This window comes from Schistocerca piceifrons, chromosome 1, assembly GCF_021461385.2.
Source record: "Schistocerca piceifrons isolate TAMUIC-IGC-003096 chromosome 1, iqSchPice1.1, whole genome shotgun sequence".
NCBI lineage: Eukaryota > Metazoa > Arthropoda > Insecta > Orthoptera > Acrididae > Schistocerca > Schistocerca piceifrons.
Genome location: NC_060138.1, coordinates 1,037,391,876 through 1,037,416,308, shown reverse-complemented (window position 1 = coordinate 1,037,416,308; position 24,433 = coordinate 1,037,391,876).

Below are 24,433 nucleotides of genomic sequence, written 5' to 3'. Positions count from 1 at the left end.
CTCAAAAGTATCCGAGCGACCTGAATTGCATTTCGCCTGATTCGCATACAACCCTCATAACGCAGGTTCTCTAATCGCTCCTCGGTACAGTCGTTTGACTATTGAAAATGGTTCCAACAGATAACCACTAGAAAACACTGCTCTGTATCGCAATAACTCAATATGTAAAGTAATAACACGATACTACAAATATTATGGAACACCTTATCACAGATAAGACTGTCCTTAAGGCTTGTAAGCTCACATTTATTACAATAAATGACATACCTGAAATGTTACCACTCTCATTATTACGTCAGATAAGTAATTCACGTAGTAAGTTCGTCGTATTCATGGTTTCCTGTTCAGAGGAACATACCGTACTTATTATTTAACACAAAATGACATCAAAAATTTAAGTTTTTCACGAGCTGCTAGTTGAGAATATGTATGAACTTCAAATGACACGACAAACCGTCCCATTTTCCAAATGGACTCAAACCCACGTCATGCAGATTAAGCAAAGATTTCGTGACTGACGGAAACTAACAGTCATTCCTGACTAGGCATACAGAGAGTGATATACCTCAATTATAAACAGTATCAGTTAGGAAATAACAACTTTAAATTACATAACGTAAACATTTTAAACGGACGCGAATTCCTACCCAGCATCAGTTGTCCCTGTTAACGAACTACGAGAGATGTTAAATATTGCTTCTTCACAAGTAACTTACATGAAATGCCGTGAGGTAAAGCTTTGTGTTGGACAGGGATTCCAACCCAGAACATAATAGGACTGTTATCGAAGCACAATCGACTGTGACATATAGGATTTTCTCGGCAATAGCAAGATGTTTTAACTGAAATGACGAGACGAAACATTAACTTTTCCCTGCACAGGACTCCAACCCGGCACCTATCGCTGTCATATTCTAGAGAAGACGAACGTTAAATGTGGGTTTTATACACCAGCAACAACATGTCGACATGTTTGAACTAGAAATAATATGACGAAGAGTTCAGTGCTGACTGGTAATCGAACCCCACACATATCGTTGTTGACTACACACAAATAGACGTCAGCTACAGCATTTTTCTCCACCAGCAGCACGGAATAACATCCTTGAACTTACAGTGATTTCGCAAATAGTTCTGTGTCTCATTGGGAGTCAAAAACATCAGATAGCCTTAGCGTAGACAACGAATGAAAATACACTAAAAATCAAAATTATTATCCACCAGCAGATAGGTGTTCTCATGCCAGAGCTTGATAATACATACTGAAAACTTTAGTGCTCGGCCAGGATTCGAACCCATTCAGGCGCAATATGTGGAGATGTTGAGGAATCTGTAGTTTTGAACAAACAACAAATTGTAGTTGAGCTGTATTGTCACGAAGGGATCAAATTCCTCGTTAAGGGTGGTCTGAGTTGCATTCCCAGTTCAGAACCAATTTTATCGACATACAGAAGCTCAAATAAAAGATAGAATAAGTGTCCTGTGACCCTACAAAGCGTTTGTTTCGTCACTAGAAATAAATAACTAGTATAAGAAAAGTTACTGGTGATAGAGTTTCTACATGTCACCACTCCTGACTTTATTGTGGTTCAACCTAATGTCTACTTGGTAGAGAAGGAATATCATGTTTAATGTGAATTTCAGACCACAATGCCACTATACCTTCTTCACGTGGCGTAGCCAGAAGAGAATAGAATCTGTCTCTCCCGATCAAAAATCATAGGCAGAAGTTCGAATCGAACCCAGATCATGAGTATATTAACCTCTCAGCAACCCAATAGTCCACCAGTCACGCATCTCTTTGGCTCATTGTTCTATTCTAACGCCGTTGCGTCACACTGGATGACAATTCTGTGTGGTGTCATCGCCAGACACCACACTTGCTAGGTGGTAGCCTTTAAATCGGCCGCGGTCCGTTAGTATACGTCGGACCCGCGTGTCGCCACTATCAGTGATTGCAGACCGAGCGCCGCCACACGGCAGGTCTAGAGAGACTCCCTAGCACTCGCCCCAGTTGTACAGCCGACTTTGCTAGCGAGGATTCACTGACAAATTACGCTCTCATTTGCCGAGACGATAGTTAGCATAGCCTTCAGCTACGTCATTTGCTACGACCTAGCAAGGCGCCATTATCAATTGCTATTTATCTTGTGATGCATGTACCGTCAGACCGATGTTCACCAATTATGGATTAAAGTTAAGTATTTCACCATCTGCGTCCGTTTTTCTAAGTTCTAATTTCCTTGTCGTTTTCCAGACCTCACGCCAGCCTGCGTGAGCTTAAACGCGTGCCTTTCGGCTTCCTCCAAACCCCGTGAATTGGCTCCTGCCAATTCACAACATTCTGCACACAGGCTCCATGTAGTGGTTTTCAGCATGTTCAGTACATTCATTAACTTGCTTGACTGAATCGCCATGAACTAGTTGTCTCGGGTACCCAGTGCATACATTCAACTCTGTTTTGTAAACACCGAAATAAAATCACGTAACTGGCTCCTACACAGAACTGCAAACAGTGTACGATGCAGAAATTTAAATAGGAAGTGTTCCTTTCAACTTGAACTACTCTATTGCGCTATATTTTTGTTGAAAACGTCGCGCAGTGCAAAAGAAAAGCTGTAACTATCTCTCACAAGTCTACATCCGCCCATATCCATTATCTCACAACACTGTGGAATGCGGAAGTTCTGTAGGATTTGTTCTTGAGCAAGCGTAGCTACTGTTCAGCTAGTAGTGTAGCGCTAAGTATAATGCACTGTAGACAAAATGTCGCGAGTTCATCTATGGTCATCAGTCCCCTAGAACTTTGAACTACTTAAACCTAACTAACCTAGGGACATTACACACAGTCCGCAGCTCGTGGTCGTGCGGTAGCGTTCTCGCTTCCCGCGCCCGTGTTCCCGGGTTCAAATCCCGGCGGGGTCAGGGATTTTCTCTGCCTCGGGTGTTGTGTGATGTCCTTAGGTTAGTTAGGTTTAAGTAGTTCAAAGTTCTAGGGGACTGATGACCATAGATGTTAAGTCCCATAGTGCTCAGAGCCATTTGAACCAACATCACACACATCCATGCCCGAGGCAGGATTCGAACCTGCGACCGTAACTGTCACGCGGTTCCACACTGAAGCGCCTAGAACCGCACGGCCACACCGGCCGGCCGTGGAAAGAGGGCTAAGTACTGCAACATTTTGTACTTTTCAGGTTTAGTAGACGGCAAGGCAGCAGATGCATCTCGAAACTTTAGTATTGTGTTTGGGGAGAGCGCATCGAGCCAAAATACGTCAGATAAGTATTTTCTACATGTGCACTGTAATATAAGAAATGAAATAAAACTACCCACAATAACCTTACAACGAAAGTCTGTTTTAATACAGCTGAGTATCTGTACACAAGCGTGCCTCTATCGAACCGAATTGGTAAAATACTACTCACTTTGATTTTGACTGAGTCTGTGTTTAATTGGTATGCTGTGTCATACTCAAGTGGTATGCAACTGTACCATTTCATGAATAAAGTTATGTTTCCCTAGAAACCCAAAATTTGCTTGTCAGCAACGGAAAGAGGCATTACCTGTTGAGCAGCATTGTAAGTTTTTCACCATTGCACTATGAGCCGAAAGTATTACTTGCGTTTTCCTTATCGATGTTTGATCTGACTGCTTGTAGGTCTTTCACAGAAGAGATAAAAACGTCACAGTCAGCGAGACTGGAACCGCGACCCAGAACAGACGCTTTTTTAGAGAGCAGCATGTTACCACGGAGCTAGCAAAGAGATATACTTTTGGGATTCCTATTACGAGGCCAATAGTGACTAGAACTCGTAAACTGCTATTTAAAGGACAAGATTAGTTGCGATTTCCACGTGCAACGACTTTCCTGGGCTGAAAACCGTAAATGTACAGACTTTTGTTACACCTCAAGCGATAATAACTCAGATTATTCAATGGAAATGACAGGAAAAATCAAGTGAACTTTGAGGCTTAATTCCGTGCACACCAGGAAGTAACTTGTCGATCACAGAGTTGCCAAACATACCATGCCTTGTTGCCAAATCTCAGTTACAGTACCAGCAGGAAAAGACGAACCGATGTGTTCCTACAGAGGACTGGTAAGTGACCATAGCCGGCATCTCAAAGACGCGGCTGGCACGGCCTGGAATGCGTCGGATTGGTATTTCTGTAACTAGGTTTAGGGACTGGATCGTAGTTACTAATAATAATCAGAACTGACTGTAAACTATGCATCATAAATCTGTAACTGACATAGTTGTTTATGTATTCCTTTCGTAAGTCTACTCAAAACTAAGATACTCATTCATGGACGTTTTAGTGCCTGGCCGATAGCCGAGCACAACAAATAAGAAAAATAAAAAACAATTTGTGTGTGTGTGTGTGTGTGTGTGTGAAAAAAAATGGTTCAAATGGCTCTGAGCACTATGGGACTTAACATCTATGGTCATCAGTCCCCTAGAACTTAGAACTACTTAAACCTAACTAACCTAAGGACATCACACAACACCCAGTCATCACGAGGCAGAGAAAATCCCTGACCCCGCCGGGAATCGAACCCGGGAACCCGGGCGCGGGAAGCGAGAACGCTACCGCACGACCACGAGCTGCGGACGTGTGTGTGAGAGAGAGAGAGAGAGAGAGAGAGAGAGAGAGTAAATATTGTTGTAAAGAAATTTCATCATGGTATGTAAAGAAATCTTTCATTAAAATGACATGTTTCACATTATTACAATATTTCGTGTTCATGATCTATGGAACAAATATTAATCTAATCAAATCAAATCTAATCTTATCATATTGCTGACTAGCCATGAAGAATCATGAATTACCGAAATATTCGCCAATATCGCTAACCAAATCTAAACTTGAAAATAAAAGACCACACTTTTTGTAATAAACCGGGACTCCTATCAAGACCCTTCCGTCTCTGTTAACTAACCACGAAAGATGTCTGATAAACCTCCATTCAGAAGTAACAAAGTGTGCACGCATTTAAAGATGGAGCGCATGATGTGAAGTTCTGTGACGGAGATACGAAACCAATACGTAATCGGATTGTTAACTAAGTAAAATCAAATGTTATGTATCGGTTTTTCTTACCAGCTGCTAGGTGTTTGAATCTGAAATAAGGATACAAATTTTTGTGCCTGAGCGACAATCGAACCGCACACCTACCGTCCTTTCCTATCATCCACGAATTTGGCTTAAGTATGAATTGGTTACTCACCAACAGTAGGACGTGTGCGTGTCTGACCAGAAATAACGATACCTATTGCGAATGTTGGGAACACATGAACAGACATTAAAAGTGCATATTAATTTTCACTAGCAGGCCGGTATGCACGTGATAGGGCTTGAAATGAAATTATGAATATTTTTGTACTGGATAGGTATTCGCACCCACATACTTACCTTTGGAGTAGACCTAGAGGAGACTGCAGTCTTGGGGAAAGGAACGAAATGACTGAACTATACTGTTCCGAGAGATTCAGATCCTCGAGAGAGGAGATACGAATTCAAATCACAGTCCAGCACCAAATTGTTCTACGTCTGCAGTTCAATCAAGTACAAATAATATAAGAGCCCTGTTCCTTAGAATGGCTATCGGTTCATCAAATAAAATAAAATTTTCTAACGTAAGTAAGTTTACTGGCGAGAGTATTACTGTTTACCATTTCTTCCGCCTATGTCATTTCGCAACGTAAACTGGCTCTGCCCAGTTGGTAATGAAGGAACGTGATGTTTAATGTGGATTATGAATAATAACGTCTTTCTCTTGAGGTTACCAGAGGTAAAGTAAATCTGTTTGTGCCTCTTAAAAGTAACTGCCTGAGCCCACGCATTGCTTCTGAAATAGTTCTTCCCACCAGACCATTGTGGCCACTTTTCCCAGCCCCAGGAGTGTGCTGTAACGGATGATATGCTTAGCTTACAAATTTAGTCACAGTGGAAAACATGCGAGTCTATTATATGGTTAAGCAGAAGCAATATTATGACACAGAGATTATGCTATTCTCATGTCAGGAGGATGTAAAGACTCTTCATTTACTTGCGCCTAGAAATGGCTGTCGAATACTGCCAAACCAAAAGCCAAGGGATCTTACTGCCTTTCGATATACGTCGCTGTCAGTTCTTCCATATGATTTGGTCTACGTGACCTGTTTCAAGTTGTGTATGACAGAGAATGTTTTAGAAAATCAATTATTTTCCTTTGCAATAGATAGAAAGATTTTCATTCTAAGCTACCGAAGTTCAAAATTTTTGCAATATCAGTTCAAATTTAATATTCGCTTCTGTAATGTGGGAAAGTATTTCGCAGTTGCAAAACCCGCAATCGACCCATTGACCTTACGCTTAGTCGCTGACCATAAATTGTAGCTCAGAGTGACACCAGTTTAAGTAACCTAATGTAGCGAAGCCTGTTTGCCAGTGCTCGTTCTCACCGGAAAATACGCAATTAACCCATTGGGCTGGAAGTTTGTTTTACAACCTTCCTACCTGGATAAAGAGCTATTCCTATTTGAGATATCTGTGAACGTAGCTGCATAACACGATTTAAGAAGAAACTAAATTTAAATGGTTACAAAATGAGGTAAAACGAACAGTGAGGTTGTCAGTAAAAGCACATTACTGTCGTGCTTGGGTAGCTCAGCTGGTAGAGCACTTGCCCGCGAAAGGCAAAGGACCCGAGTTCGAGTCTCGGTCCGGCACACAATTTTAATCTGCCAGGAAGTTTCATATCAGCGCACACTCCGCCGCAGAGTGAAAATCTAATTCTGGAAACATCCCCCAGGCTGTGGCTAAGCCATGTCTCCGCAATATCCTTTCTTTCAGTGGTGTCACTCTGAGCTACAATTTATGGTCAGCAACTAAGCGTAAGGTCGATGGGTCGGATGCGGGTTTTGCAACTGTGAAATACTTTCCCACATTACAGAAGCGAATATTAAATTGGAACTGATATTGTGCCAATTTTGAACTTCGGTAGATTAAAATGAAAATCTTTCTGTTTATTGCAAAGGAAAATAATTGATTTTCTAAAACATTCTCTGTCATACACAACTTGAAACAGGTCACGTCGACCAAATCATATGGAAGAACTGACAGCGACGTATATCGGAAGGCAGTAAGATCCCTTGGCTTTTGGTTTGACAGTATTCGACAGCCATTTCTAGGCGCAAATAAATGAAGAAAGACAGTGCGTTTGTGTTACCAAGTGACGTCTAAGCAATTACTTCAGTTTTTATGTAATCTACGATTATTTGCTGATATTTGATATTAACATGAAAAGAATAGCCGGCCGAAGTGGCCGAGCGGTTTTAGGCGCTTCAGACTGGAACCACGCGACCGCTACGTTCGCAGGTTCGAATCCTGTCTCGGGCATGGACATGCGTGACGTCCTTAGGTTAGTTAGGTTTAAGTTGGTCTAAGTTCTAGGAGACTGATGACTTCAGAAGTTTAGCCCCACGGTGCTCAGAGCCATGAACAGAATTCCGTAGGCAGGAACAGAACCTGTTCCTGGCAACTACTTCTATAATGACCAAAAGGCATTAAATGATGTTCAAGCACATGTGTTCCAGCACCGGTATGAAGAAAATGATGGTAATATTCGAATTATCCGGTAACTTCGCACTTCACAGTGGATTTTCTCGAACAAAGAAATTTGCTGAATTACTGAAAATTTCAAAATGGCTTCACATCGAGGATATGATGCCTGGAAGAGTCTTTACATCCTGCTGACATGAGAATAGCATAGTCTCTGCGTCAGAAGATTGCTTCTACTTAACCATTTAATAGACTCGCATGTTTTCCACTGTGACTAAATTTGTAAGCTAAGCATATCATCCGTTACAGCACACTCCTGGGGCTGGTAAATGTGGCCACAATGGTCTGGTGGGACGAACTATCTCATGTGCAATGCGTGAATTCAGGCATTTACTTTTAAGAGGCACAAACAGATAACTTTACCTCTGGTAACCTCAAGAGAAAGACCTTATAATTCATAATCCACATTAAACATCACGTTCCTTCATTACCAACTGGGCAGAGCCAGTTTACGTTGCGAAATGACATAGGTGGAAGAAATGGTAAACAGTAATACTCTCGCCAGTAAACTTACTTACGTTAGAAAATTTTATTTTATTTGATGAACCGGTAGCTATTCAAAGGAACAGGGCTTTATATTATTTGTACTTGATTGAACTGCAGACGTAGAACAATTTGGTGCTGGACTGTGATTTGAATTCGTATCTCCTCTCTCGAGGATCTGAATCTCTCGGAACAGTATAGTTCAGTCATTTCGTTCCTTTCCCCAAGACTGCAGTCTCCTCTAGGTCTACTCCAAAAGTAAGTATTTGGATCCGAATACTGATCCAGTACAAAAATATTCAGAATTTCATTTCATGCCCTATCACGTGCATACCGGCCTGCTAGTTAAAATTAATATGCGCTTTTAATGTCTGTTCATGTGTTGCCAACATTCGCAATAGGTATCGTTATTTCTGGTCAGACACGCACACATCTTACTGTTGGCGAGTAACCAATTGATACTTAAGCCATATTCGTGGATGATAAAGAAGGACGGTAGGTGTGCGGTTTGATTGTCGCTCAGGCACAAAAATTTGTATCCTTATTTCAGATTCAAACACCTAGCAGCTGGTAAGAAAAACCGATACATAACATTTGATTTTACTTAGTTAACAATCCGATTACGTGTTGGTTTCGTATCTCCGTCACAGAACTTCATATCATGCGCTCCATCCTTAAATGCATGCACACTTTGTTACTTTTGAATGGAGGTATATCAGACATCTTTCGTGGTTAGTTAACGGAGACGAAAGGGTCTTGATAGGAGTCCTGGTTTGTCACAAAAACTGTGGTCTTTTATTTTCAAGTTTAGATTTGGTTTGCGATATTGGCGAATATTTCGGTAATTCATGACTCTTCAGGGCTAGTCAGCAATACGATTGGATTTGATTTGATTCGATTAATATTTGTTCCATGGATCATGAGTACGAAATATGGTAATAATGTGGAACATGTCATTTTAATGAAAGATTTCTTTACATACCATGATGCAATTTCTTTACAACAATATTTACTCTCTCTCTCTCTCTCTCTCTCTCTCTCTCTCATTCTTTTTTATATTTCTCTCTCTCTCTCTCTCTCTCTCTCTCTCTCTCTCTCTCAAACACACACGTTGTTTTTTTATTTTTCTTGTTTGTTGTGCTCGACTATCGGCCAGGCACGAAAACGTCCAGGAATGAATATCTTAGTTTTGAGTAGACTTAGGAAAGGAATATATAAACAACTATGTTAGTTAATGATTTATGATGCTTAGTTTACAGTCAGTTCTGATTATTATTAGTAACTACGATCCAGTCCCTAAACCTAGTTACAGAAATGCAAATCAGACGCATTCCAGGCCGTGCCAGCCGCGTCTTTGAGATGCTGGCTATGGTCACTTACCAGCCCTCTGTAGGAACACATCGGTTCGTCTTTTCTTGCTGGAACTGTAACTGAGATTTGGCTACAAGGCAAGGTATGTTTGGCCACTCTGTGATCGACGAGTTACTTCCTGGTGTGCACGGAATTAAGCCTCAAAGTTCACTTGATTTTTCCTGTCATTTCCATTGAATAATCTGAGTTATTATCGCTTGAGGTGTAACAAAAGTCTGTACATTTACGGTTTTCAGCCCAGGAAAGTCGTTGCACGTGGAAATCGCAACTAATCTTGTCCTTTAAATAGAGATTTACGAGTTCTAGTCACTATTGGCTTCGTAAAAGGAATCCCAAATGTATTTTTCTTCGCTAGCTCTGTGGTAACATGCTGCTCTCTAAAAAAGCGTCCGTCCTGGGTCGTAGTTCCAGTCTCGCTGACTGTGACGTTTGTATCCCTTCTGTGAAAGACCTACAAGCAGTCAGATCAAACATCGATAAGGAAAACGCAAGAAAATACTTTCGGCTCATAGTGCAATGGTGAAAAACTTACAATGCTGCACAACAGGTAATGCCTCTTTCCGTTGCTGACAAGCAAATTTTGGGTTTCTAGGAATACATAACTTTATTCATGAAATGCTATATTTGCATACCTTTTGAGTATGACACAGCATACCAATTAAACACAGACTCAGTCGAAATCAAAGTGAGTAGTATTTTACTAATTCGGTTCGATAGAGGCACGCTTGTGTACAGACACTCAGCTTTATTAAAACAGACTTTCGTCGTAAGGTTATTGTGGGTAGTTTTATTTTATTTCTTATAATACAGTGCACAATAGTAAATATGAGAGAGAAATTAATCGTCAACGATATATGCGAATTCTCTGACGTTAGGTATAACAGTCTGGCAATGCACGTGCAGTTTATTGATTACATGCATGTAGAAAACTTGTTCTGAATTAAAGCTATCAAACATGGTTTGAAGAAGAATAAAATGCGACTACCACCCGACAGCTAATGTAGAAAATACTTGTCTGACGTATTTTGGCACGATGCGCTCTCCCCAAACATAATACAAAAGTTTCGATATGCATCTGCTGCCTGGCTGTCTATTAAACCTGAAAAGAACAAAATGTCGCAGTAGTTTGCCCTTTTCCACATGCGAATATTTTGAGTTGAGAAGTGAAGGGAATTATGTTCAAAGTTCCATTAGACAGATAACTTCAGCAGACAGCAGAATTCCGTTTTAAAAAATGTAGCACTGAATGTATTTGAACTCGGGACGTTTTATCTACAGTGCATTATACTTACCGCTACACTACTAGCTTTTTTTTTTTTTGGGTGGGAGATGGGTCAGGTAGTGGGGTGGCGGAGGCAAAGTGGGCAGGGGTCGCAACCCGAGGCCTGGCCACGATGTCTCCTCCCTCCCATGTGGTACAAAGGATGCAGTTGGTGTATTATTGTGAATTTTTTTATTTTATTTAATCATTTATTTATTTTTATTTTTTTTTTTTATTTTTATTATTTTTATTTATTTATTTATTTTTTAACGGTAAGGTACTGAAAAGTAGCAAGTGCACTCGTTGCGTCGAGTTCGGGACGCACATAACTAAAAACATGCTAATAGTTGTAGAAGAAGGCATAAAGAAAGAGAGCAAAGTGCGGGGCTAAGGAAACCATGAAACAAAACTGTAGGGTGGAATCCATACCATCATTAACCAGTGCTACATCTTGCACCGGATGGGAAACAAAAACTGCGAAGACCTTTTCGCACCGGGGACAAGAAGAGGAAATGGGGCAAATACTGCTACAGAGTGTGAGGGTTCACGACGGAACTCTTCATCTGCTGTATCATCCAGGTATGACTTCTCGTAATGACCAAGGTAGATCCCACGTTGTACCGTGTAGTGTTCTATCATCGTCTTGTAATTTTAGCTTCTCTTACCCGTGATGTTCCAGCTACGTGGAGAGTCGTGGAACGCACTCCACAAATAATTGGAAAAATACTGTCGATACTTTGGGTTACGGAGGATCTTGCAATGTCGTTCCTGCAAATAGTTCCAAAAGTGTAAAATGTCCTTAGTGCCGTCTTGAAACAAATATTCTACTGTACGTCCACGAAGCCACGTCACTGCATTAGTTTTAGTTCTTGGGTAATACGTCTCATCCGGGAATAAGATACTCTTGGGGTCGAATGATTCGGCCTTACTCGAAGGAAGTATGCTGACATTTGCCTCACTAAGTGCCACACTGCCGCAGACTCGCCACAACTAAGACGGTGTTCATCGTTGTCTCATACTGTGAGCCCTCAAGCTGTGCGGGCTCTCGGTTGGTAAAAGGCAGTGTGGGGAAGGATGCGTCTCAAACAGCCTCTCCTTCTCAAGTGCCCTTACCTGCCTTCTTGAGGTGGAGCTGTTAAGCCTTCGGGCAACTGAAGGGTGGGGGCGCGACAGTGTGCTGAACAACTTGTACACTGGTTCTGATAGCTGCATTTGCTGTGGTGGGATCCTGCCCCAAGTCGGCGAAGGCCACTCGCCTTGTCTTGGACCCCAAGGCATGCTCCGCCAAGCCGGGGCGTGGTGACATGTCCCCGGTCAGGTTAGATGGGTCCAGACCTCCGAACGTCTGGGGGACCGGCCCGGCACCTGAGTAGGACCGGGTCTTTGGCCTTTGGTGGGAACCTGGCCTAGTAGGGGGCGAAGGACGGAGAGTGAATCCGCTCTCCCGGAATGTGGGTGGCATTCGCCGATAAGGGAGCGGGTGAAAACTGTGGTGGTGTGGCTGTTGAAGAGGACTAGTGCGCTGTACCCACGGCGTGCTAAACCTGGCAGCTCAGTTACCAATAGCTCTTGGTCAAGGGGCGGGACCGGTGAGCGAGCTGCATATAGCCTCCCCCCATGCCAGAGAGGCCGGTCCGGGGCAAGAGACGGGCCTCCACTTTTACACTCTCTAATTATCAAAATGGCTGAAAATCAAGAGAGTGTTAATACGTTAGATACTAGCGAAGTTTCGAGCCTCGAGAATGTGTCTGTCGCTGAGCGACATGCGAAATTTTTGAAATTGCTGGATACCAGCATTAAAAATGGTAAGATAAGCAATTATGCTATTAACCATATTAGGGACTTTGTAGCCAACTGGGCAATCGCCCACTCTCAGTTAGAGGGTAGGGTAACAGAATTAGAGAAAGAAAATGAAAGACTTAGAGGTCAACCGGCCCGGTCTTATGCTGCGGTTGCTAGAGCCCCAGTTGCCAAGGCACCGACAGCGAAACAAACCATACAGGACAACATTAAGAAAGTTGCTCCCACAGTCTTCATTAAACCTAAACCTGGTGATGGCATTAAGGCTGTTAAGTCAGTATTCGAGAAGTGCGTAGATCCTAAGAAGGATAAGATAAAGATAAATAATGTACGCACTGCAAAGAATGTGCTGATAGTAGAAGCAGCATCACAAGAGGACTGCCAAAAGATCTTAAACAACGAGCAACTAAATAACAAAGCGAAGTGTGAACCTCCTCGCAAGCGTCGACCTTTGATGTGTCTGTATGATGTACCTACGTACATGACAACAGACAATCTGGTAGACGCAATATATACCCAAAATTTTGATATGAATATGACAAGAGGAGAATTCGATGAACAGTTTAAGTTACGCTTTAAAGTAGGACCACGTGAGAAACTGACAGTACACCACGTGGTAGAAGTCTCGCCAGGTTTATGGAAATCACTAACGAGAATGGGTCGGTTGTATGTTGGCTACTCTGCGTTGAATATAAAAGATTACCTGGCTGTGCCGAGATGCACAAAATGCCAGGATATTAACCATACGAATAAATATTGTACGCAACCCGATGTCATTTGCGGCCATTGTGGCCTCTCTGGACATATCAAAAAAGGCTGTCCTAATAAGGACAAAGCTGCGGTATGTGTACCATGCAGAAGACGAGGCCGTAAGTGTGGTGGACCTAAAGATTGTCCAACCCACCGAATGTTCTTAGACAGACTTGTCCAAAGAACAGATTATGGCGATATTTAAAGTGGTACAAGTCAATGCCATGCGCAGCCAGATGGTTGCACATGAGCTACGGAAGGTAGCGGAACAAGAAGGAATTGATATTCTTTTGATACAAGAACCGAACTCCTGTGCGGGTCGAGTCCCTGGTTTTCCCGCAACAGCACAGGTGGTATCCTCAGGTGGGAACCCCATGAGTGCAATTATAGTATTGAATAAAACTATTAAAACTACGATATTAAATCAGTTCTGTACTGAGCATATTATAGTTGTACAACTAAATCTGCTGTCTTACAGTATGTACGTTGTAAACGTCTACTGCCAATTCAGACATGACATCAAGATTTATCTTGATCAGCTGAATTGGATACTACGAGTTTTAGCCGGGCAGGCTATAATTGTAGCTCTTGATGCTAATGCTAAGTCCCCACTCTGGCACAGCGATGTACAGGACGGTAGGGGTGCGGAGCTTGTTGATTTGATAATGGAAACGCACATGTATGTGCTAAACTTGCCTGGGTACCCCCCCGACCTACTCAGGGAGGGCGGGTGCAACATCAAATATTGATGTCACACTAGCAAGCGAGAGGGCAGCACCCCACGTCCATAACTGGCAAGTAAGAGAACATCTTACTGTCAGTGATCATAACTGTATAACATTTGATATAGCGCCGACCATCACGGATGTGCCAGGCGAGTGGGTGGAACGCTTCAATTATGCTCGGACAGACTGGGACCGACTCGTGCAGGTGTTCAGTCCTCCCGAGTTCGGAGAGGACATAGGTAATATTGATGAAGCTGTGGAGGAGCTGGTAAGCTCCGTGCAAACGGCTATCACACTGGCTGTACCTCGAATAGCGAGATACATCTGCAGGGAGTCCACCCCATGGACCCCTGAATTGACTGTGCTCAAACGGTCAGTCAGAAGGGCGCGAAGCAACTACCAAAGGAGCTTTGCCCATGACGAACGACAATACCACCTGCGTATTTATCGTCGTCTGAAGCAGAGATACAAGGATCAGTTGGACATTACAAGGCGCCAATCCTGGGAAAGATTTGTGAACGATCAGCTGGGAACAGACCCTTGGGGAGTTCCTTACAAAATCGTTCGAGAAAAAATAAGATCGCCCATGATGCTGTCTACGCTACGTGCTGGGGATGGAGACATGACCAAGAATTGGGAAGAAACAGCAAGGTTGCTGTTGGATACATTATTGCCTGATGACATTGAGGACCAAGACTCGCACGAGCAGCGGGACATACGTCAGGCGCTGTCGATTCCGTATCTTAACGATACAAACGTGTGCCCTTTCTCAGCAGAGGAGGTAGAAGCAACCATCTACACCTTTGCAAGGAAGAAGGCGCCTGGTCCTGACGGGATCCCTGTGGAGATCTTACAGGGACTCGCACACTTGGTCGCCCCGGCACTAAGTCGTATTTACAACAGCTGTTTACAAAGGGGCTATTATCCACTAAAGTGGAAAACTGCAGAAGTTGTAATTATCAGGAAAGGCCCTGATAAAGATCCAACAGTGCCGAAATCCTATCGGCCTATCTGTCTGCTGGATGTAATGGGCAAAGCATTTGAGAAGTTGCTGGCTGACCGTCTCCAGAGTCATCGAACTCTGTATGGTATGAGTGATAGGCAGTTCGGATTCCGAAAGGGTCGCTCCACCCAGGATGCGGTCAATGAGGTTTGCCGGATTGTTCACTCTGCGACATCAAAGTATGTACTTGGCATAATGATAGACATCTCAGGGGCCTTCGACAACCTGTGGTGGCCGGCACTCTTCTCTCGTCTGCGAGAGATTGGGTGCCCGCGGCTGCTGTATGGCTGTCTGGAGGCCTACTGTGATGGAAGGACTGCTAAGATAACGGCTCCTGGAGCCGTCGTATCTAAAAGAGTATCCCGTGGTTGTCCCCAGGGATCGGTGTGTGGTCCCATTTTCTGGGATATTAACATGGAACCTTTGTTGAACGTCCTGCAGCGAGAGACTGCAGTTCTGGGAGTCGTTGCTTATGCGGATGATCTCGCAATTCTAGTAGAAGGTGACACTCGCAATGTGATCGAGGACCGATCACGACTGGTTATTGATCTATTAACCAACTGGTGTACGAAGACTAAAATGTCTATAGCACCACAAAAATCCCTATATATGCTCTTGAAAGGCAAGTTAAATAGGGACCCAACAGTCAGAATTAATGGCCAAGTAGTGTCACGACAGAGATATGCCCGTTACCTTGGGGTATATTTAGATGAGAACTGGAGTTTCATTCCGCATATCGAGCAAATAACGACAAAGTCCTTAGCTTTGTTCAATAAGATAATATCAATTGGACAAAGAAGGTTCCATCTGCCGTCAAAGGCAATAAATATTTACCATAACAGTATATTGGCACCAATAGTAGGGCACGCATCCAGTGTGTGGGCCCACAGGTTAGCTCTGGTGCGGCCTGCCGCCGCTGTCAGGCGAATACAGAGGAACGTTCTGTTGAGATGCATTGGAGCATTCAACACAAGTCCAACAGATGCACTGTTGGTAATTATGGGTCTATGTCCATTAGACCTAATAATAAGGCAGCACGCAGCCTTCTATTGGCTGCGCAAACAGAACATCGACAGGGTACAAGACATAATGGGCGTTCCTCTGTTAAGTGTCAAAGCCATTCGCAAGAAAGTGCTTGACATTTGGCAGGACGAATGGGATGGATCCAGTACGGGCCGTAGAGTCCATGGGTTTATACCCACAGTAAGGGGAAGATTAAATAACAAGATAATGAAGCCCTCACAGGGCATAGTTCACTTCCTCACAGGACATGGTCCTTATCCCACGTACCTGCATAAAATAGGGAAAAGGCTAACACCAGAGTGTGACTGTGGTGCCCACGAAGGATCGCCAGAACACATAGTGTTCGAGTGCCCAATATATGAACAGGCTGTCTCAGGGGAGAGGCAGCTTCTGCGGACTAGAAATGTTAATGAAATATTAACAGAAAGCGAAATGTTCAGCAATTTCGCAAAACTCGTTAACAAAATCTCAAGGGAGGCCCAGCGAGCCTACCTTGGGAGAGAGTAAATGCGCTTAAGATCTAATGCGCAATTGTAAATATGTATATACTACGTTTGTTTCAGTCTTGACTTAGAGTAGGTAGTAGTTGTAGTTAGTTCAGAATGGTGGTGGGGGGAATAAAAGAGTAACACAAATGGAGTGGTTTCTCTAGAAGTAGCGGCCCGCCTCCACGTGGCTAGGGACGGGCAACTCTCTGGCAGCGTTCCAGAGAGGCTAAGAGGCCGATGATTGGCATTAAGCAAAGCTACTTAATAACTAGATAGTATGCATGCACTAATAATCCACTCCTGTAGTGTAATAGCAGAGATAGTTAGTCACAATACGCCCACTCAAAAGTGTTAGAAAGTGGGTTATGCATGTTCCATAAATTTGGAATTTGGAATTTGTCTTGAACGCCACAGCTCGTGCACGTGGGTGAGTCTACCATGTGGATCGCATGTAGCCTTGATCTGGTCACCTGCTTACCGTTGACAGTGATATACCACATCCCCGTGACGTCAGTGTCCAGTGTTACGTGGTGAATTGTCCTCCACAGTACTCGCCAGTTGACGTTCGGGTGCTTCCCCTCCACGACGTTATCGGGTCGTCCACGTTGCAGGACCCGGTAAACCGTCTTTGCTGTCGCCAGTTGAGTCGCTGGTAAGGCAAGTCGAACGTAACTTAGTTCGAGGTAAAAGACACCGATGTAGAAGAGCGAGGAGGGGACGTGGTGTATCGGCACAGGCGGCAACAGGGAGGGCGGTGCTAGTTCTTCTATTAACAAACTGGTCAGACTGTCCGGACGGCGGTGCCATAGTTTGACTGATGTGCTCACAAATAGGGCGACCGCTCTGTCATGAACGTGATAAAGGCCAAGCCCTCCCCGATCCGGGGGAAGGGAGAGAGTCTCATATTTGATCTTGAAAAGCATTCCTGAACTCACGAAGGACCCAAAAGCCGCAAGTATACGGCGAGCTAACATCTACGGTATAGGTAATATCAGGGCGATGTGCGGAATGCTTGACGCTAAATGTGTGTTGACATGCTGGGTCCTTTGGACGACGTCCAGGACTCGTAGGCGGTTGTTGGCAATCCAGTCCGAACATTTCGTAAAAGCCGTCGAAAGTTGTGAGCAGCGGTCCGTCGTATATCGTCTGTGAAATCAATGCCGAGACATTTCAAATTATCTCTGAGCTGTAAGGGGGTGACGCTGTTCTCAGACAATCCGACCACGATGTTCATCGCCACCGATTTTGCGACGTTGATACGACTACCAGTGGTCATGCTATATTTCGCTATCCAATTCAGTGCGCTAGCGGTGTCGTCACCGTTGCGGATGACAATCACCAGGTCGTCAGCGTACACTTTACATCGGAAAGTGTGGTCTCGTAACGTCATACCCGTTAGTCGTTGGCGCAGGCCGCAGAGGAGTGGTTCCATGGCCACAGCGTAAAGTAAAGTGGAAAAAGGGCAGCCTTGACGTTGTTGTTGTTGTGGTCTTCAGTCCTGAGACTGGTTTGATGCAGCCCTCCCGATAGAGAAATGGTGAGGGGCTGCGTAGGTCGGCCGTTGACGATCACCTTGGACGTCGCGCCACGGAGTAGTCACATGACGACAGTGATGAATGGCTGTGGGTACCGCATATGTTGGAGGACCGCTTTCAAATAGTCGTGGTCCACTCGGTCGAATGCCTGACTAAAATCGATGGCTGCCAGTGCACCCTTCAGACGACATGCCCTCGCCAGTGAGATCAAGTCACGATATTCACTGAGTGCTGTTTGAATATTATTGTCGCCTCCTAATGACGTTTGATCGGGTGAGATAATATATCGTAAGGTCTGGCGTATCCGCGCCGCCAACAGTCGAGAAAAGATCTTAAAGTCGCAGTTCAATAGCGTCAACGGGCGGTAGTCCTGCAGTCGTGAGCCACCAGACGGTTTGTGAATAGGAATAATCATCCCTTCCACAAGGGCCGCAGTGAGCGGCACTTCCGGGGATAGTAGTTCGCGACAGATGTCCGTCCATCGGGAGGCTAATAAATATTGAAAAGTCCGGTAAAATTCCAAGAGGAGGCCATCAGGACCCGGAGACATGTTGACAGCTCCTTTTCTAATGGCGTCGATCACTTCTTCTTCTGTAATGTCTTCCATGAAGGCCGCTTCCATTGCCGTGGTGACGGTGCCGTAAATCGTCTGAGAGACGTCCTCCAGTGCTGTCGGATCAGCGGTCTGAGCGGAATAGAGTTGGGAATAATGATCGTAGAACGCTGTGTTTATGTCTTGTTGCGTGGTGAGGCGACGACCGTCCTCCGTGTCGATGAAGCGTATCAGCGCTCGTTGGCGTCGTTTACGTTCACGAAGAACGTGGAACATTGACGGGCGTTCGCTCGGTATCCGATCCTGCGTCCTCGAGCGGATGACTACCCCCTCTAGGTGGCGTCGCATATGAGCGATGATCTGAGCCTTAGCACGGTGGACCGCCGTTTGTCGTTCCGGAGTCGGCGCCGTAGCATCGCAGTCGCGCAGTACCCTGAAGTAAAAGTCGAGTGTATGTTTACGCCAAGTAGCGTGGTCGCGACCGTAGGTTATCAATGTTCGCCTCAGCGCCGGTTTGGCGCAGTCCAACCACCAGCGGATCGTTGTGGGATATGCGCGGAGGCGATTTTCACACGAATGCCACGTATCCTCAACGGCTTGGCGGCAATCCGGGCGTACCCGGTGAGCGATGTTTAATTTCCACGGGCTGCGGCTTCTCCACACTTGTTGCCGCCGCAGGGTGATGGCAAAAATGTAAGCTGAGTGGTCCGAGAAGGCTGCAGGCCACAGTTCCGCATCCTGTGTTCCAGCGGCGACAGAGAGTGAGACATAAATCCGATCGAGACGGCTGGAAGAGTGACTCGTGAAGTGTGTGAATCCCGGTCGGTGGCCGTGAAGATGTTTCCAAGTGTCCACCATCTGCAGGTCCCGAATTAGCGTCTCGAGTTCCGGGCACGGATTATGTCGTGGGAGTTGGTCTCTGGGCGCCAGTACGCAATTGTAGTCACCTCCAAACACCAGATGGTAGTGGCGACCTTGAAAGAGCGGGGCGACATCTTCCGCAAAGAATCGTGAACGTTCGCGACGTTTGTCCCTCCCGGAGGGTGCGTAGATACTGATAAGGTGGATACCCAGTACTGTGAGTGCCATTCCTCTTGCCCCAGGCAGAAACAGGATATCGTCCGCCACTATCCCTTCCCGAAGAAGTATAGCGGCACCGCTGCCTGTAGGGGAAGCTGGAGAGACGCAAGCATCGTAACCGTACATGCCTGGGAAGTCGTCGACGTACACTTTCTGGAGAAGGGCTATATCGATGGAAGCAGAGTTCAACATATCCTGAAGTAAACAACTACGGGCACTTGCGACCGCGCGGACGGGACGTAAAGACGTCCTCGCCGCAGGGCTGCGGAAAGCAGACCGATTAGCTGAACTGTAGCTACACCTGCTCAAGAAGTCAACAACAAATCCTACAGAACTTCCGCATTCCACAGTGTTGTGAGATAATGTATATGGGCGGATGTAGACTTGTGAGAGACAGTTACAGCTTTTCTTTTGCACTGCACGATGTTTTCAACAAAGAGTTAGCGCAATAGAGTTGCTCAAATGGAAAGGAAAACTTCCTATACAAATTTCTGCATCCTACACTGTTGGCAGTTCTGTGTAAGTGGCAGTTACATGATTTAGTTTCGGTGATTAAAAAATAGGGTCGAATGTATGCACTAGGTAGCTGAGGCAGCTAGTTCATGGCGATTCGGTCAAGCGAGTTAATGAATGTACTGAACATGCTGCTAACCACCACAGGGAGCCTGTGTGTCAGAATTATCATCCAGTGTGTCGCAACGGCGTTACAATAGAAAAATGAGCCACAGAGATGCGTGACTGGTGGACTGTCGGGTTGCTGAGAGGTTCGTATATTCAAGGTCTGGGTTCAATTCCAACTTCTACCGATGATTTTTGATAGGGAGAGACAGATTCTATTCTCTTGTGGCTACGCCAAGTGAAGAAGGTATAATGGCATTGTGGTCTGAAATTCACATTAAACATGATATTCCTTCTCTGCCAAGTAGACATTAGGTTGAACCACAATAAAGTCAGGAGTGGCGACATGTAGAAGCTCTATCACCAGTAACTTTTCTTATACTAGTTATTTATTTCTAGCGACGAAACAAACGCTTTGTAGGGTCACAGGACACTTATTCCATCTTTTATTTGAGCTTCTGTATGTCGATAAAATTGGTTCTGAACTGGGAATGCAACTCAGACCGCCCTTAACGAGGAATTTGATCCCTTCGTGTCAATACAGCTCAACTACAATTTGTTGTTTGTTCAAAACTACAGATTCCTCAACATCTCCACATATTGCACCTGAATGGGTTCGAATCCTGGCCCGGCACTAAGGTTTTCATTATGTATTATCAAGCTCTGGCATGAGAACACCTATCTGCTGGTGGATAATAATTTTGATTTTTAGTGTATTTTCATTTGTTGTCTACACTAAGGGTATCTGATATTTTTGAGTCCCAGTGAGACACAGAACTATTTGTAAGATCACTGTAAGTTCAAGGATGTTATTCTGTGCTGCTGGTGGAGAAAAATTCTGTAGCTGACGTCTCTTTGTGTGTAATCAACAACGATATGTGTGGGGTTCGATTACCAGTCAGTACTGAACTCTTCGTCATATTATTTCCAGTTAAAACATGTTGAGATGTTGTTGCTGGTGTATGAAACCCACATTTAACGTTCGTCTTCTCTAGAATATGACAGCGATAGGTGCCGGGTTGGAGTCCTGTGCAGGGAAAAGTTAATGTTTCGTCTCGTCATTTCAGTTAAAACATCTTGCTATTGCCGAGAAAGTCCTATATGTCACACTTGATTGTGCTTCGATAACAATCCCATTATGTTCTGTGTTCGAATCCCTGTCCAACACAAAGCTTTACCTCACGGCATTTCAAGTAAGTTACTTGTGAAGAAGCAATATTTAACATCTCTCGTGGTTCGTTAACAGGGACAACTGATGCTGGGTAGGAATTCGCGTCCGTTTAAAATGTTTACGTTATGTAATTTAAAGTTGTTATTTCCTAACTGATACTGTTTATAGTCGAGGTATATCACTCTCTGTATGCTTAGCCAGGAATGACTGTTAGTTTCCGTCAGTCACGAAGTCTTTGTTTAATCTGCATGACGTGGGTTTGAGTCCATTTGGAAAATGGGACGGTTCGTCGTGTCATTTGAAGTTCATACATATTCTCAACTAGCAGCTCGTGAAAAACTTAAATCTTTTCATGTCATTTTGTGTTAAATAATAAGTACGGTATGTTCCTTTGAATAAGAAACCATGAATACGACGAACGTACTACGTGAATTACTTACCTGACGTAATAATGAGAGTGGTAACATTTCAGGTATGTCATTTATTGTAATAAATGTGAGCTTACAAGCCTTAAGGACAGTCTTATTTGTGATAAGGTGTTCCATAATATTTGTAGTATCGTGTTATTACTTTACATCTTAAGTTATTGCGATACAGAGCAGTGTTTTCTAGTGGTTATTTGTTGGAACCATTTTCAATAGTCAAACGACTGTACCGAGGAGCGATTAGAGAACCTGCGTTATGAGGGTTGTATGCGAATCAGGCGAAATGCAGTTCAGGTCGTTCGGATACTTTTGAGTACGACTGTACATCAGCGATGCTCTGGTTTTCCGCCCAAAGAAACTCAATGACAGTTCTCTGCTTGTAGGGCACCTCTGTTCGTCGTTATATTCACGATACATGTCTCCGACAAGACGTGTCCTTCTAATTAATCCGTTAAGTTTTTTTCTGTTTTTTGAAGTGCTTCTTACTTCACCATTTTACCAATCAGTTTTAATTTAAACAGTTTTCACCACAACTGCAGTTGAAAAGTATTGAACACTGTTTCCTCTTTCTGCTTTCGTGTCTATCACTCACTACCGTATAATGATACACTCCTTGAAAAACCCTTGGCGAATCTCTTTATTAGTTCTATCCGAATTAATTTTGCTAACAACAAACTCTTTTAATTTTTCCAAAACTCTTACCTATAAATTGTCACCAAACTTCCTAATACCTAAAAGATTTGGCCTGTGCCTTTTCAGCACTGTTTTAAAGCTCCTTTCATGGTCGCCCACGTCACTGTGGTGTTTCCTACATTTATTCTCATTTCATACTCTTTTCCGGTTTTTGCGTCCCTCTCAGTCATAAATTGTAAATCTTCCTCTATTTCTGTCGACCCTGCTTGATCATCTGCGCACTTAATTCTTTCTATCCTCTCTCTACCACCTATTCTGTATCTCGATTTTTCTGATGCCTGGCATTTAGTTTCTGTGTGCAGATACTGAAAAATATTAGCCACAAACGACACCCTCGCCAAAAGCATCTTCCAATACCAATCTCATCTGTCCCCTCCATACTTTCATTTTTCAATGTCTTCCGTAGGATACTCTAAACTGACACACCTCTTCCGAGCCAACAAATACCTGTTAACTTTCAGCATTCCTTTTTTAGTTATCAGTCTTCTACTGGTTTGAAGCGGCCCGCCACGAATTTCTCTTCCGTGCCAACCTCTTCATGTCATAGTAGCACTTCCAACCTACGTCCTCAATTAATTACTGGAATTATTTCAATCTCCGTCTTCCTCTACAGTTTTCCCCTCTACAGCTCCCTCTAGTACCCTGGAAGTTTTTCATTGATGTTTTAACAGATGTCCTATCATCATGTCCCTTCTACTTGTCAGTGTTTTCCACATATTACTTTCCTCTCCGATTCTTCACAGAACCTCCTCATTCCATATCTTATCAGTCCACCTAATTTTCAACATTCTGCAGTAGCACAAAATCTCAAATGCTTCGATTCTCTTCTGGTTTTCCAACACTTCATGTATCATTACCATACAATGCTGTTCTCCAAAAGTACATTCTCAGAAATTTCTTCTTCAAGTCAAGGCCTATGTTTGATACTAGTAGACTTCGATGGCCAGGAATCCCGTTTTTGGCAGTGCTAGTCTGCCTTTGATGTCCTCCTTGCTCCGTCCGTCATTGGTTATTTTGCTGCCTAGCCCGCTGCATTCCTTCATCTACTACAGTCCTTGCGTTAAGTTTATCGCTGTTTACTTTTCTGATACTACTCATTACTTTTGTCTTTCTTCGATATACACTCATTCCATACTCTGTACTCATTTGACTGTTCATTCACTTTCACTTAGGACGGCAATGTTATCAGCGAATCGTATCACTGATATCTTTTCACCTTGAATTTTAATTCCACTTCTTAACTTTCTTTTATTTCCACCACTGCTTCTTCGATGTATAGATTAACAATAGGGGTGAAAGACTACACCCCTGTCTTACACCCTTATTAATCCGAGAACTTCGTTCTTGGTATCCATTCTTATTATTCCCGCTTGGCTCTTGCACATATTGTATATTACCCACCTTTCCCTATAGCTGATACCTATTTTTCTCAGTATTTCGAACATCTTCCACCATTTTACACAGTCAAACGCTTTTCCAGGTCGACAAATCCTATGAATGAGTTTTGATTTTTCTTCAGCCTTGTTTCCATTAGCAACCGCAACGCCAGAATTGCTTCTCTAGTGTCTTTACCTTTCCTAAAGCCAAACTGATTGTCATCTAAAACATCCTCAACTTTCTTTTCCAATGTACTGTATATTATTCTTGTAAGCAACTTGTATGCATGATCTCTTAAGCTGATTATGTGATGATTCTCGTACTTGTCAGCGGTTGCAGTTTTCGAAATCGCGTGGATGATATTATTCCGAAAGTCAGACAGTATGTCTCCAGACTCTTACATTCTACACACCAACGTGAATAGTCGTTTTGTTGCCACTTCCCCCATTGAGTTTAAGAATTCTGATCG